At 45.6% G+C, this 16,624-nt stretch overlaps 1 protein-coding gene across 1 annotated transcript in view; it reads left to right on the plus strand.

The window, feature by feature from the left end:
- The first annotated feature begins 2,548 nt into the window (after window positions 1-2,548).
- Window positions 2,549-16,624, plus strand: part of MAP3K12 (mitogen-activated protein kinase kinase kinase 12) — a 216,602-nt gene continuing 202,526 nt past the window's right edge. Inside the window, exon 1 of the mRNA XM_075337201.1 lies at window positions 2,549-2,800. The gene's annotated coding sequence lies outside the window, so the exon portion shown is untranslated. The remainder of the gene's footprint in view (window positions 2,801-16,624) is intronic.

Here is a 16,624-nt window from a genome sequence, read left to right on the forward strand (position 1 = left end):
AAATAAAGATTAATATTTTAATTTTATAGCCATGTGTTCACGTTATATTTTTTATATTTTCTTATCAGAATGATTGTGCTCCAGTGCACAAGGTACAGTCTATGAAAGCATGGATGTAGGGTTTCTTATGCAAGAATTTCCCTGACCTGAATCCCATCAAACACCTTTGGAATGAATTTGGAACTTAAAAATTGCCAGAGACACATTCCTAAATCTTGTAGTCACATTCTCAGAGAGGGAGCTGTTTTAGCTGAAAAATAACAACCATCCCCATATTAAAAGGAATCTATCTCCAGGTTTTTACCACCTAATCTGAGAGCAGCATAATGTAGGGGCAGAGATCCTGATTCCAGCGATGTGTCACTTATTGGGTTGCTTAGTGTAGTTTTGATAAAATCACTGATTAATCAGAAGTAGATTATCATTACAAGACTACTTGGTGTGCTGCCAGGTAGTCCAGCATATTAATGAGCGCTGTATAACTGCTAGATCTGCAGCAGAGAAAACATTCATTTTATCATTAGAGGACTACTTGGTGTGCTGCCAGGTAGTCCAGCATATTAATGAGCTCTGTATAACTGCTAGATCTGCAGCAGAGAACACATTCATTTTATCATTAGAGGACTACTTGGTGTGCTTGTCGCGGGCGGGGAGGAGGGTGACAACGCTTCGCTCTCCCACAGCTCGGGCCCGGCCGCCGCTGCTCTGCGGCTACTCCTGCTCGGTGGCTCAAGCGATGGGCCGGATCCCGGGGACTCGAGCGGCGCTCCTCGCCCGTGAGTGAAAGGGGGCTGATTGTTGGCGGGGGATTTGATTAATGTCCGTGACGCCACCCACGGTTGTGGTGATTCTGGTGCCACCACCGCTGCTCTGTACGGGGATCCCGGGAGCGGTGACAGGGAGCAGCTGAGTTGGTGAAACTCCCCTCCGTGGGCAGGGGGCTGGCTGTCCCGGGGCCCGGTGATGGGGTTGGGATGGTTGACAGGCGGGTTATGGGGGCCTGTTGAGGTGCAGGGACACAGGGGCAGCGCTGTGCCGCACGGCACGGAGGTACTCACTCAGCCCAAGGATGATGACACAGTTCACGGTAAACAAGCGGCTGGTTGGACGGGTCCCTCGGACGGCTGCAGTGTTGATGTTCCCTGCAAGTTAGCGGGGACTGTCTTTTCCCTGCACCTAAATACGGTTGTTGGTAGCGATGGGTTCCCACTGGTAACCCGCTCCCCGACTTGGATATGGGCCGGAGGAGCCCCTCTTTGCCCGCAGGCGCTGGCCCTGAGGTACTGGTGCCTTGGCGGTGTCCCTCTCTCACGGTTGGACCTTTGCCTTCAATCGGGACTTTGCTGTTTAGAGACCCAGGAGGTCCCCTTCACTGACGGATTTGGCAAATTGTACGGCGACTCCAAGCCTTGCCGGGATCCGAAAGGCCCCTGCCAATGGTGCTGGCCTCACTTTGTGTACCGCTCCGGTACCGCCGGGCCACCACCCGTCCACGGTCCTTTCGGCAACTCCGATCAGCCTCCACTGCAGACGGTCACCGCCGTCTGTCAACCTTGCTGTCTCGTCCGGGGCACACACCCGGACGCTCTCCGTCACTTTTGGTTGCTCTACTGCTACTTCACTGCTCTCACCTCCACTCCTCAACTCCTCTCAACTCAACACTCAAACTAGAAGTCTTTTGTTTTCCCGCCTCCAGGACTGTGAACTCCTCGGTGGGTGGAGACCAACCGCCTGGCTCCACCCCCTGGTGTGATCATCAGCCCCTGGGGGAGGGCAAGAAGGGTTTGTGTTCTGACTACGGTGTTCTTGCAGGGAATGTGGGGTGTGTGGTGATGTTGTGACCTGTGACCCCTGGCTTGCCCAGGGCGTCACATGCTCCCAGGTAGTCCAGCATATTCATGAGCTCTGTATAACTGCTAGATCTGCAGCAGAGAAAACATTCATTTTATCATTAGAGGACTACTTGGTGTGCGGTCAGGTAGTCCAGCATATTCATGAGCTCTGTATAACTGCTAGATCTGCAGCAGAGAAAACAGTCATTTTATCATTAGAGGACTACTTGGTGTGCGGTCAGGTAGTCCAGCATATTCATGAGCTCTGTATAACTGCTAGATCTGCAGCAAAGAAAACATTGATGACAACAAACAGCTCAGTAAGTGACACATCGCTGGAATCAGGGTCTCTGTCTCTATATTATGCTGCTCTCAGATGGGGGAGCAAAAACCTGGTGACAAATTCCCTTTAAAGCCTATGGATTTGGAATGAGATGCTGTGTATGGGTGTAATGCGTAGGTGTCCCAATGCTTTTGTCCATATGGTGTACGTACGTGAATTTCGAAGAAACTGCCAGCTATGGGCAGTCATCGCCCCCCTTCTGTAGTGCTGCTGTCCTTGGTGCTGAACAGGGTTAAGCGTACGCCGATGTGGTGCTGAGCTTGGGGCGTGACTGACCTCCATGGGGATGCGATGTAAAATAGGAGGATCCTTGTCAGTGATCCTCCTCTCCCTCCATCAACGCAATATTCAGCCTCCTACACTCACCCACCCCCAAAGCATCAGAGCAGTGCACCATTGGGCTCTGTCAGTCTTTTCAAGGGGGAGAATTAAAGGGTCTCTGGGCTCATCATCCCCATCCCCCTTTTACTTTACTCCAGTCCCCTATCTCCCAGAGACTACAATTAGCCAGATGGGGACTCTGCAGAAGCTGTGCTAGGAGGCCCTGGGGACACCAGACTTCTGCACTATTGTGTAAGGCGAGGAGAAGACCAGGAAGACGTCGCTGTAGACTGCTGTGATTAAGGTAACACTTAATGATTTGATGATGTATCTTGCAAAATGCAGCACTGTAGCTTGTGTATGTGCAATATGCATCCATGTATCCGGCATGTCCGCCTGCTCCTGGCATCATCCTGCCAATTACAGCCTATAGGAGCCATTTATAGGCTGCTCGGATGCAGATTGGGCTGGTTTTCATCTCATTTCATTAATATATTATGTCTTTACGGTGCAGAATCCAAGTGCATTGTACGTCTTCTTCAAGGTTTTGCACATAGGCCTTTTCCCCAATGATGACTGTGTATGTCTGTTGTAGGGACAGACGGATTGTGCAGCCTCATATTCACTGCCATTGACACACAATGCCGGGATAATGGGGCACACACATCTGATATCAGCATCGGCAGCGAATAAGGTACATAGTCATGAAAAAAAAAGAGGAGCTGTATATGGATCCATTTTATATATATATATATATATATATATATATATATATATATATATATATATATATGACAGGAGCAAAGCGGGAAGAGCCACGGAATAAAATGGCACAATATATAAGACTAATGCAATATTTGTCCATGATCCAGATAGTCATCAGAGCCAGGTACAGGGAGAGATACGACAAAATGGACTCAAGCTTTGGAGAGATGCACCAAAATGGAAGGACGGAGAGAACAGATGGGCTGAGGGGTGGGTAACAGAAGGATGCCTGACAATCTCACAGATATCGTAGCCAGAAGTCTTCTTTTGTGCGCGCAGCTATGTCAATGTAGGCGGAAAACAAGATGATGGGGAAGTAGTTAAAAAATCAGGGCTCAGATGTTACTAGTTTTAGTCGATTATAGCGATAGAATCCAATGCAAGAGACGTTACGGGGTTAAAAAGTAAAACTTCTCGGTCATCTAATTATTAACTATTTATTATATTCACTGAATTTCTCGCCTCTCTTTCTAGTTCAGGCTGTAATTCTGCATTGAGGCAGGAAGGGGCAGTAGAGGCTCAGCCCAGAATAGGGGGGTGTGGTGGTATCCCAGGAGTTCTACACTCCGCTCATCTATTATCACTCACATTTGTATACCTCCCTGCATTCATCGTTACATCTGACATTGTAAATCTCAATGTAGCTTAGACAGAAAGGGTTAAAAACTCCTGCGCTGAAGGAATCCGAATAAAATATTTTTTTTTTATTGTCAACGCGTTTCAAAGCTAAAACGGGCTTCTTCTTCAGGACAAATCATAATACGCTAATATGATTTCTCCTGATGAAAAAGCCGCTTTTGCTGTGAAACGCGATGACAATAAAATAATTTATTTTATTCGGATTCCTGCCACGCAGGAGCTTTTAACCCTTTCTGTCTAAAGTACATTGGAACTCTACGTGGGTCTTCCGCAGCCGTTCTCATGCCTACATAGTTGGTTGGTGAACCTATCCCAGTCATTTATAATATTTGCATAAGACCCTATTTTGTGCTTTTCTGGTCCTGTTGGCATTGTTTGACTGTGTAAATCTGACATTTTGTAGCCACAGGCGAAGAATGGTGCATATGTTATAGTGTCTTCTCGGAGAAAGCAAGAATGAGGCTAATGGACTCCCACTCGGTGGCCACGTTGTGTTGTGCGGTGGCCATTGTAAGAATTAGGGAGAGCTTTAAGGAACCTGTCATGTTGCACATGCAGTCCGATCGGTGGACAGTATGATTTGGAGAAGAAGCTGATCACAATGATATATAGGCTTGTGGGAAAAGATTCAGTATAACTTGCATTTTATTCATTGAAAACTCTGATATTTGTATAAGAGTCCAGTGGGCGGGCCTAATAGTGACTGACAGCAATGTCTACAAATACACTCATATATGGAAGACTGTTAATAGCTGGGTAGGACCGCCCACTGGACTCCTATACATAAAAAAGCAGGGATTTAAATTACTAAAATACAAGTTGTAGTGAAACATTTCCCATAAAATTGTCAATCTGATCAGCTCCTCCTGCCCTATAGCATTCTGCCTGCAGATCAGACACCGTATTCAATAGGACAGGTTCCCTTTAAGGGTTTCTGGATCAGTCTCCGTTGCTGAAGAGGGTACCACAGATGACCTTGCACCTAGAACCTTGATATTATTGTATAGCACTTTTATAGAAACATGTAAGCACTGTATGGCAGTATTCATAGTGTATGGCACCACAGGTATTTGTGTAATGCAAGGTGGCAGGAACATTGCACAGAATGTGTATATGTCGCGGGCGGAGGAGGGGATGCCGCGCTCTCCCACTGCTCGGGTCCGGCTGCCGCGGCTGCTGCGGCCTGCTGCTGCTCGGTGGCTCGAGCGATGGGCCGGATCCCGGGGACTCGAGCGGCGCTCCTCGCCCGTGAGTGAAAGGGGATTGGGTTTTGGGATAGTTTATTGTCCGTGACGCCACCCACTGCTGTGGTGATTGAGTGGACACCACCGCTGCTCTGTTTGGGGAGCCCGGGAGTGATGGTACGGAGCAGCCAGTTGTTGATTTGCCCCTCTGTGGGTAGGGGTCTTGGTGCTCCCGGGGCCCGGTGATGGGATTGGGATGGTTGACAGGCGGGGATGGGGCCTGTGGAGGTGCAGGGGCGCAGGGGCAGCGCTGTGCCGCACGGCACGGAGGTACTCACTCATCCAGTAAACACGACACAGTTCTCGGTAAACAAACGGCTGGTTGGACGGGTCCCTCGGACGGTTCACGGTGCTGATGTTCCCTGCAGTTAGCGGTGACGGTCTCTTCCCTGCACCTATGTAAAGTCTCTTGGTAGCGATGGGTCCCCACTGGTTACCCACTCCTCGGCTTCAAGCTGGGCCGAAGGAGCCCTACTTTGCCCGCAGGCGCTGGCCCTGGGAAACTGGTGCCCTGGTGGTGGCGGTGTCTCCCCTTCACGGTCGGACTGTTGCCTTCAATTGGGACTTGGTTGTTAGGAGACAGACGTCCCCTTCACTGACGGATTTGGCAAATTATGGCGACTCCCAGCCTTGCCGGGATCCGAAAGGCCCCTGCCCTGTTGCTGACTGTTCTTCATATACTGCTCCGGTACCGCCGGGTCACCACCCGTCCGCGGTCCTTCCAGCAACCTCCGAGCAGTCCCCCTGCAGACTATCACCGCCGTCTGCTGACCTTGCTGTCACTGTCCGGGGCACACACCCGGACCAACTTCAGGCTTTACAAACAGTTTCTTTTCACTTTACTTCAGCTTCTCTCCTAAGATCCTCTACCACTTCCTTCTACTTTCACTTCCCTCACTCAACTGCCAGGTTTTCCCGCCTCCAGGGCTGTGAACTCCTCGGTGGGCGGAGCCAACCGCCTGGCCCACCCCCTGGTGTGGACATCAGCCCCTGGAGGAAGGCAACAAGGATTTTGGGTTAGCTTGATGTACCTGCAGGGAATGTGGGGTGCGTGTGATGTTGTGACCTGTGACCCCTGGCTTGCCCAGGGCGTCACATATACATATAGCCAAAATACAGCAATGAGTTTTGGGCACCATTTTGTGTGGCGCTCCTCATTAGACATGGTATAGCGAGGTTATTTATGCACCAAATCACCCAGTGGCAGACACAGACAGAAAAGGGCCCCTGTGCAAGAACAGTATATGGGCCCTTTACAGCCCAATACTCCTGCTAAGACAGAAGCTCCTTGCTGCTTTGGATGTGGAAATGGCCCCATTACTTCTTGGGCCGCTGTCACCAGTGATATGTCTTAAATGACCATTTGGAAGTTAACGGTGGCAGAAGATGCTGACAATAGTGTTCATGACTGGCATGGCATTAAAGGGGTATTCCCATCTCCTATCCCTATATGTAGTAGGTGTAATAATAAGAATATTAGCAAATACTTCAGATTTCAAATGTAGTATAGTTCTCCTGATTAGCTATGTCTCTCACCTCATGTGCAGGGAATTGCAGCTTAAGTATCCTTGGTTACAACCACTCATATAGTGACAGTTAGATAGTTGGTCATGGTCGTATCCATGGATTCAAAGGCACAAATTGTCCAGCACTCGCAAAAAATATTCAAAATATATATTAAAACATACTTTTATTAGTGCCCAAAAAATATATTAAAAAATATACGGCAGACAGACGGGTCTACGCGTTTCAGGCACAAGCCCTTACTCATGACAACGTCTGAATACTGGCATGCAAAATATATATATGTGAAACCACATGACAGAGAACACCAATTAAAACACATGCAACCATAGTGTTACGTCACCGCCGGAGTCTGCTCCAGCGGCTTCTGCTCCGATCGCCAGGCGACGCCGTGTTCCTGCCGTGGATGGTACTGGGAGAGGAGTCGATGCCAGCGGTGGGCGCAGGCTCCGATCATCCACTGGGCTGGGTTAGCTTGGGATCTGCAGTACCGCTGGCTGACTGTGGGTGGCATGTGTCTTCCAGCTGAAGTTGCCAGCGTTCAGCTACACCTAATGGGAAGACACCACACCCTTCTTATTCCCCCTCCTGTCACATGACCACTGCCAGAGATAGTTCTGATTTTCCTGGCTCCTGTTACGTCCTATTCTGTTTGGTGATTCCTGTGTGTTGACTTATGCGTGTGTTCTGACTACCCTCCTGCCTACTGTTTCTGTACCTCGCTGCCCGATCCGGATTTGACCTCTGCTATGTTTGCTGACTACGTCCTTGCCTGCCGATTCTGTCCCTGTTCCGCAATTCCTGGTTTGACCCTGCCTGACGACTACTCTCATCGGACTGCAGCCTTCCACAGGTAGTGATCTCCAGTTCCCTGTGTAATTCCAAATCCCTGTAGAGGGGTTAAAGGGTTTCAGGGTTCTGGGGGTCCTGCTTGGTGACTGGCTTCCTTCTAGCCTCCCCATTACAGCCCGTCTGAGTCTGTGGATCCAGGCAGGCGTTACACATAGATACCTAAGCTACAATGCCTTGCACATGAGGTAAGCAACATGGCTAATCAGGAGAACTACACACGTGGTCAAAATTGTTGGTACCCCTCGTTTAATGAAAGAAAAAACCACAATGGTCACAGAAATAACTTGAATCTGACAAAAGTAATAATAAATAAAAAATCTATGAAAATGACCAAATGAAAGTCAGACATTGCTGCTTTTCTGCTTCCACGGAATTTTTCAAAAAAATAAAACTCATGAAATAGGCCTGGAAAGAAATAATTGGACCTTCCGACCTTCCTTAACTTAATATTGGTTGCACAACCTTCTTAGGCAATCACTGCAATCAAACAATTCCTGTAACTGTCAATGAGACTTTTGCGCCTCTCCACAGGTATTTTGGCCACTCCTCAAGAGCAAACTGCTCCAGTTGTCTCGTGCTTGAAGGTTGCCTTTTCCAGACTTCATGTTTCAGCTCTTTCCAAAGATGCTCAATAGGATTTAGGTCAGGGCTCATAGAAGGACACTTCACAATAGTCCAATGTTTTCTTCTTAGCCATTCTTGGGTGTTTTTAGCTGTGTTTTGGGTCATTATCCTGTTGCAAGACCCATAACCTGCGACTGAGACCAAGATTTCTGACACTGGGCAGTACATTCTCTCTAGAATTCCTCGAAAGTCTTGAGATTTCATTGTACCCTGCACAGATTCAAGACACCCTGTGCCAGATGCAGCAAAGCAGCCCCAGAATATAACAGAGCCTCCTCCATGTTGCACAGTAGGGACAGTGTTCTTTTCTTGATATGCTTCATTTTTCCATCTGTGAACATAGAGCTGTTGTGCCTTGTCAAAAAGTTCATTTTTTGTCTCATCTGGCCATAGGACAATCTCCCAGAAGCTTTGTGGCTTGTCAATATGTAGTTTGGCAAATTCCAGTCTGGCTTTTTTATAATTTTTTTTCAACAATGGTGTCCTCCTTGGTCGTCTCCCATGAAGTCCACTTTGGCTCACACAATGACGAATGGTGTGATCTGACACGGATATTCCTTGAGCTTGAAGTTTACCTTTAATCGCTTTTGGAGTTTTTCTGGGCTCTTTTGTTACCATTCGTATTATCCGACTCTTTTATTTGTCATCAATTTTCCTTCTGCAGCCACGTCCAGGGAGGTTGGCTACAGTCCCATGGAACTTAAATTTCTGAATAATATGTGCAACTGTAGTCACAGGAAAATCAAGCTGCTTGGAGATGGTCTTATAACTTTTGCCTTTAACATGCTTGTCTATAAATTTTCTTTCTAATCTCCTGAGACAACTCTTTCCTTCACTTTCTCTGGTCCGTGTTGAGTGTGGTACACACCATGTCACCAAACAGCACAGTGAGTATCTGTCTGTAGCCCTATATAGAGGCCCACTTACTGATTACAAGATTGTAGACACCTGTGATGCTAATTAGTGGACACACCTTGATTTAACATGTCGCTTTTGTCACATTATTTTAAGGGGTACCATCATTTCTGTCCAGGCCTATTTCATGAGTTTTAATTTTTTTTTAATTCTGTGGAAGCATGGTGGAAAAGCAATGTCTGACTTTCATTTGTTCATTTTCATAGATTTTCATAGATTTTTTTTTATTTATTATTACTTTTGTCAGATTCAGGTTATTTCTGTGACCATTGTGGGTTTTTCTTTCATTAAACTTGGGATACCAACAATGTTGACCATGTGTGTATACTACATTTCTAATTGGAGGTATTGGCTATTATTATTGCACCTGCTACATATTGGGAGAGGATCTTATAGATGGGAGTAATCCTTTAAAGATTTCTATGGCATACAACTGGATACATCAGTGCTGGATCACACAAAAGTTCTCTTTGTCCTTGAAACATAGAAGATACATTGTGCCGCACAGTCCACTCATACCAATAAGTTCACATAACTACCACAGCTTCCATATACTAAGCCACTAACACACTTGTAATTATATCTTTTTAGGCACGAATCAACTTAGCATTGTGAAGAACATTAACTTTTATTCCTCCCGCATATTAGCTCATAGATGCCCAGGTGGCAGTACCAAGCCTGGCAAGTGTTTTGACTGTCATTACTTTCCCCCTAGTGGTGATTTGGATTTTAGTGTAGGGCACGTGCCTTTGCACTGTGCTGATGATGTCAATCAGCAGCGGGGGGGAGGAGTTTAGAGCACTTATCTGGATTGGGCCCACCCATGAGGTGCTTAAAAAGCGAATATGAATTAAAAATTAAGTTTTATTCCACAATGTTAACTTGCATTATGTGTTTACATATCTTTAGGTGTCCTTCCTGGCAGAAAGAATGATCCAGGACCAAGGGATCGTGGCACCTGACAAAGCTTTATCTGCGAAACGCGCAATGAGCTCCTGGTCTTGGATTATTCTCTCTCTGACGTTGTATTAGTAGTGTAAGGCTGTTACTTGACCTCACTATCTTTGGCATGTATACACATATACACACAGTGCTTGGTTTGGTTTCCTAAATTGGTGAATTCCAGTTCTCTTGTCTGTACTGTTAACCCCCAGTTACTTTATTGCACATATATCTTTTACCCAGGCCCTAAACTTTTTAGCCATTTACTTTTCCATATAAATATAACTGTATTTACAGTATAATAGAAACACGGGCACCACTTCTGTATTTTTTACCCACTCTTGGTTTAGGGTTACAATGACTAAGGTAAGAAACTCACCACTGTGTCAATGTTTGCACGTGGCTTTAAACAGGGTTTCTACTCCAGAAGCAGTGCCTAACGTTGCACCATATAGTGGCACATGGAGTGACTATAGAGCTATAATATGGCATATAAGTACTCTGTGTGCTGCCATACCATGCCACGTGCTTGGAAACTAAAGTTGATGAGTAAATATAATATTCCGTTATTTTATGATGTGTGCTTGGAAGATATACATGTATGTGTTTATGCACAATGCTGACCTTTCTTGATTTTTCGATGTGAACTGATGACAGTATGTCTAGCTTTGCATTTATGATTGTAGTAGGCTTGTGATACGCAGATCTTTTGACTTCAGGTCTCTGTGGAGATAATAATTTATGTATATTTATATGTCCAAAAGCAGAAATGCTGAGCACTCATAAGAGTGGATCAATGTTAATTGATTATTAGCAAGAAAACATTAAGTGACAGATAATATGAAAGCCTAGAAGCGCTTAAAATGGCTAGGAGGGGTGGATTCTCCCTGAGAGATGAGGTTACACCAGCGAGGGTCACTGTATCACAGCGGGTACTTAATAAATCGATTACTCTCAGCATGGCTTTGTTGTTCCTTCTTGCTAATCTATACTTAAAGGGAATCTGTCAGCAGCTTTTTGCTATGTAATCTGAAGACAGCACGCTGTAGGGGTTAATGCAGAGATTTCAGCACAGAGTCTCTTTTCTTACTGTAGGTAGCTGTTTATCTACAATGTTTGTTTTAGTTTCAATAGAATATAATTCCCAGACTAGGTCAGCCAGAGTTCAACCAGTCTGGCACGCCCCCTGCTGTCTATAGAAATGCACATACAGAGCCTGGTGTGGGCGGGGTTAGCTTTCTGAGCTCTGCTATATGGTTAAATCTAAAAACTAACTGTAGAAAATAAATTCAGCACTCAATTTTTCAAAAGACAATTCCGAAATGTATTTCAATAACAAAGACCACAATATGTGTCAATCAGTGACATTTCGGTCCTTTCCTGGACCTCTTTCAAACTCACAAGAAATTGGTGGTCAATGGTGGCTTGCAGAAGGCAGAGGTGCATATGGATATGTGGAATCACCGCTATGGGAAAGCGCTTTTTCTACTATATATGAATGGACTAAGATCCTATCCAGGCACCTATATTTTGAAGGGAGTGACATTTCTTTACTTGCATTATTTCCCTAGATCATGTTGCTCTCAAATGAGGTAGCAAAAACCTGCTGACAGATTCCCTTTAAATAGTCACTTTGTTGAAACTAAAAAACTAAAGCCTGCTACATAGTTATAGCAAAGTTGAGTTTGTCATTAAAATCATTTTTAGTATATTGTGCAGCATTGGCAAAATAATGCCGATGAACTTACAGCCTTATGTAAAACTTCAGATAATTCTTTGTTACATGTGACAACCCAGCTTTAATACCGCTATACACACTTCAGTTATGTAACTCCTGAATTCTGGGATCTATAATTTACCAAAGACCACAGCTAAAGGCTCCATCACACACAGAGATAAATCTTTGGCAGATCTGTGGTTGCAGTGAAATCATGGACATATTGTTCCATTCGTACACAGCCACAAACCTGGCACTGATTGTCCACAATTTCACTGCAACCACAGATCTGCCGCAGATTTATCTCTATATGTGACAGGGCCTTTAGACTTCATTCTGAACATATCATCTGATGTGTCACTTAGTTTACTGGGTGCAGCTGTTGTGACACAATCAGTTCTTAGATGTAGCAAGTAACAGAGCTCAGAGAGCTGACCCCAGCCATACCCCTGATTCACAGCTTTCTGTGTACATTGTATAGTGACAGTAAAGCTGCTAACCACTGGGGGCGTTGGTGGTCTAGGAGGCACTCCAGACTTAGCAGGGCAGTGATTATCTACTGGTGATAAAACACTGATTGTAGTAATTAACAGCACATGGCCTAATAAATGACACATGCTTGAAATCAGTGTGTCAGCCCCTACCTCATGCTGCCCTCAGATTACATAGCAAAAAAACTGCTGACAGATTTAAACCAAGGGAGCAGCAAGTTGTCAACTGATTCAGAAATTCCTTGAGGAACAATATCATAAAGAGCCAAAGAAAAGATCCTCCAAAACTCACAGTTCTGATTAATCTACACAGAGTCCAAAGGATAAACCAACTTGCCAGTGACTGGTGACCTCCGGCGGGTGTGTTCGGATCCCACACCCTGGTACAGCAGACCGGGGTCCCTTCCTCCTGCACTTAGTGTTGTGTCCTTGTTGTTGACTACTCCGGATGAAATGGGGAAGTCCACTACCGGTGATACTGTGTGTTGGGAGCTGTGGTCCGCGAGAACTGACCCGTGGGATCTTAGCAGGCAATTGCGGAGCCCTATCCCCCTCGTTGGGCTTCCGTCTCGCTCTATCTGGGCCTCCTGTGGGACAAGACCTGAAATCTTGCCCCTGGCTGGTCAATTAGTAAGGTGCTTGAAGCTGTCCTTGCTCTAGGGTCCAGGTACCCTGTTGTGTTCGGACTCCGGACCGGATTCCCGCTGTCCATACCTGCGGGCTACAACCCTGCCCCGGTCCACTTAAGGTCTCCCGCGACTGGATCTCCGTTGCCTGTGTCCCTGTCTGCCAACTGCCACCTAGTCAGTAGTCTGGTAGTCCAGGGGCTCCAACCCCTGACCACCCTGTCACTTCACACTCCTCTCACCTCTCTCTCCACTTACTCACTGTCTTGTTCCCTCCCAGGACACCTCAGAACCCCTAGGTGGGCGTCGCCATCCTCTTGGCCCCGCCCACTGGTGTGTCCCTATTGTCATGGGGGGTGACTAGGCTTTGCTGGCTGATGTTGTGTACCTGGATGTGGGAGTTGTGATGGAGGGCCAAGGAGGAGGGAATCCTGCACCTGGAGGAGGGGTGCAGTCATCTGTGACGCCCTGATTTTGTCAGGGCATCACACTTCACCGTACTCTACCGGCAACTGCTCTCTCCTGGGTACCAGGTTACTGTCAGCCCCGTGTCAGAACGTCTCCTCCCGTCCATCTTCACTCCTCTCCTTGTACTGTTCGACTATTCTCCACAGTCTGCCCCTCCCATCTGGTCAACTAGTGGACTGGAGTGGCTCCACCTCTAGGCGCCATCCATTGGTCCAAACATAGCCTTGTACCATTGCATGGGGGATTGTTGGGGAAAACTGGGATTACCTGGGTTTTTGTGTGTTAACGCCATCCCCTTGTGGGGATGCAGAACCTTGTAGCACCCTGATGGCTTCAGGGGCGCTACAGGTGCTTTTATTCTGTATTATTTTGGACATCTCAGGGGGTGTGGTTTTGTCAGTGGATGTGGGTTTTATCAAGTGGAGTGGTTTTATTATATTTATATCAATCTGCTGTGCCAGTACCTGTATATAACACATTAAAAACAATAAAAAAAAAATACTCTTTAATTCCCACCAGACAGACATGGCAGATCGCTGTGTTTTTTAGCTGGCATGTAGCACTTCCCCTTGTGCTTTCTATAAAAGAAAATAATTAATGACATCCCCGGTCTCTTTAAAGTGTTTTGTGCCTTTGCTTCAGGCCGAGGTATTGTAAATTTTTTAGGAGCCGGGCTGCTACCGTAGTGGTCTCTGGTGAGTTAAATCAAAATTAAAGTTACATGGTAGCTGTCATCATATAAATGACACAAGCCGGCAGTAACACAGCTAATAATGAAATGCCAATAAAAGTTATCACATGAATTAATTGTGTTTTAAGTCTCACATGGTTAGAATCAATGACGAATTTACTGTTTTGTATATTTGACTCCTAGTTTACATATGTGCTTATGGAGTACGTGGAGATATAGACAAGAAACTGCAGACATGAGGTAGCAGGGTATTTTCAGTGATGATTATTTGCAGAAATGCTTCATTTCAATACATTCTAGGTGCAAATTGGTGCAAAAGATGGATAAAGCTTTTACAGGGGTATTCCCATCTCAGTGGTATATGCCATCACTTAATGATCACTGGGTATATGAACTTCCTCGCTTCATGAAAATTAAGGGGCTTCGCAGCTGCTTTGGCGCTATATTCCCATTAACAATTTTCCCTTTGCACAGAGGTGTTTGCACAGCATAACGCCATTCTAATAAATAGGTCTGCTGCGGGAAAGAGAAGAGCTGTAGCTCATTAATTGTTAAGGCCCCGGTACACGCAACGACATCGCTAACAAGATATCGTTGGGGTCACGGAATTCGTGACGCACATCCGGCCTCGTTAGCGACGCCGTTGCTTGTGACACCCACGAGCCATCGCTAACGATCAAAAATACTCACCTAATCGTTGATCGTTGACACGTCGTTCATTTTCCAAATATCGTTGCTGGTGCTGGACGCAGGTTGTTCATCGTTCCTGAGGCAGCACACATCGCTAGGTGTGACACGCCAGGAACAAGGAAAAACACCGTACCTGCGTCCTGCCGACAACGAGGTGAGCATGTCGTTAATGCGGCTGGTCTCCGCCCCTCCGCTTCTATTGCCGGACCGCTGTGTGACGTCGCTGTGATGGCGCACAAACCTACCCCTAAAAAAAAAAGAGGTTGTTCGCCGCCCACAGCGACGTCGCTAGGAAGGTAAGTATGTGTGACGCGTCATAGCAATATTGTGTGCCACGGGCAGCGATTTGCCCGTGACGCACAAACGACGGGGGCGGGTGCTTTCACATGTAAAGCAGCCTTTAGGATTGGAGAGGACCCATAGGTTGGACAATATGCCATCACTTACTAAAATGGGAGTATCCATTAAAATCTCACATTTTGGATTCTTAACTCGAGCTAGTCAGTCACATTTAGGCCCTTATTCATCAAGAAATTAGGGCAAGATAAGGCAATTCTAGCATAGAAAATATCCATCAGTATTAATTTGCGATATCATTGTTAATTGCAATAGGAGAATTTTGTATTAAAAAATCAGCATAAATGCTCCTTGATAATGTATGTAAATGATGTGTATAACCAAATTATATCTGGGATTAACATTCAAAAACAATGACTTTTATATAAAATTTCTATTAATATTATTATATAGGACATTTTTTGTAATATGGTTGTATAATTAATGAAGGATGCAAGTATTATACATATTTACTTGTATGTAAATTGTAGAATGAATCAGCTTCCTTGGTGTTTTTTTATTTTTATAGTGTTGTTTTTGGATTGAGTAATTGATCATTTGTTGTTACCAATTGTTTTAATCATGTTGAATTAATGATGTATTGTCAAATATATAAAAAAGAGCCTTGTAAGGACATTTTATTAGCACCTGATGAAGAGGACTGATGTCCTAGAAACGCGTTGTGCCCAATAAAGTTTGATATTTTTATATATCTTGGCTCCCTGATACCTGCAGAACCTCTAAAATAATTTTTTACGGTTTCCTTATTCATCAAGAAGGATTTTTATTTCATAATGGTTCAAAAGCATTGTGACTTTTTCTTTTTTCACGCCAGTCATAGTCCCACCAAATATCACAGGTGTGTCACGGCTGACAGACAACCCTGTCAAGTCCAGCTGGAGAAGGTCGCAGCATTTGGCTGCACAAATTGCTCCTTGATAGTTCATTCTTTCTTCTCTGTTGTGTATTGAGTTTTATGATGCTAGTAACGACTTATGGACAGTATAGACTGAAGGGTCAAGCCGGGATCAGAAAACAGGAGGACACAACAGGACTCAGGGAGTAACTAGATACGCAGTCAAGTCACAGGCCAAGGGTCAGAATTCCAGGAAAGTACGTATAAATTCAGGGAGCAGACAGAGACGTAGTCAGGTAATGGTCCGAGGTCAGAAGCCAGGAGGTAATGACAAGAACAGGGAGCGGGCAGAGAAGGGTCAATAAACAGTTCAGGGTCAAGAAGCCTAGATCAGAACACAAGCACGAACTGGAGCCAAGAGCACAACTGCAGAACCAGAAAGTACGACTAATGAAGTTCTCTGAAAGCATGCTCCGTAATGAAACAGAGCAATTACCATAAATTTGGAACACCTGAATAAGCACCTAAGAGAACCAGCATGAAAACCTGTGCTGTCAAACAACCTGTCAGCAAGTGCTCAAAGAAACACAGCAGAGCATCTCCAAATGCAAACTGCTCTGCACAAAGGAAACATGTAACTGCCAGCTCTGTAGTTCAGGAGAGCGTGGCAGAGCATCACCAGTGTGCACCATGACAAGTTTCATGTATCTTCTCTGTCAGGGTTAATTATTTTCCCTTTAGGACCCTG

The sequence above is a fragment of the Anomaloglossus baeobatrachus genome, chromosome 2 (assembly GCF_048569485.1).
Source record: "Anomaloglossus baeobatrachus isolate aAnoBae1 chromosome 2, aAnoBae1.hap1, whole genome shotgun sequence".
Lineage (NCBI taxonomy): Eukaryota > Metazoa > Chordata > Amphibia > Anura > Aromobatidae > Anomaloglossus > Anomaloglossus baeobatrachus.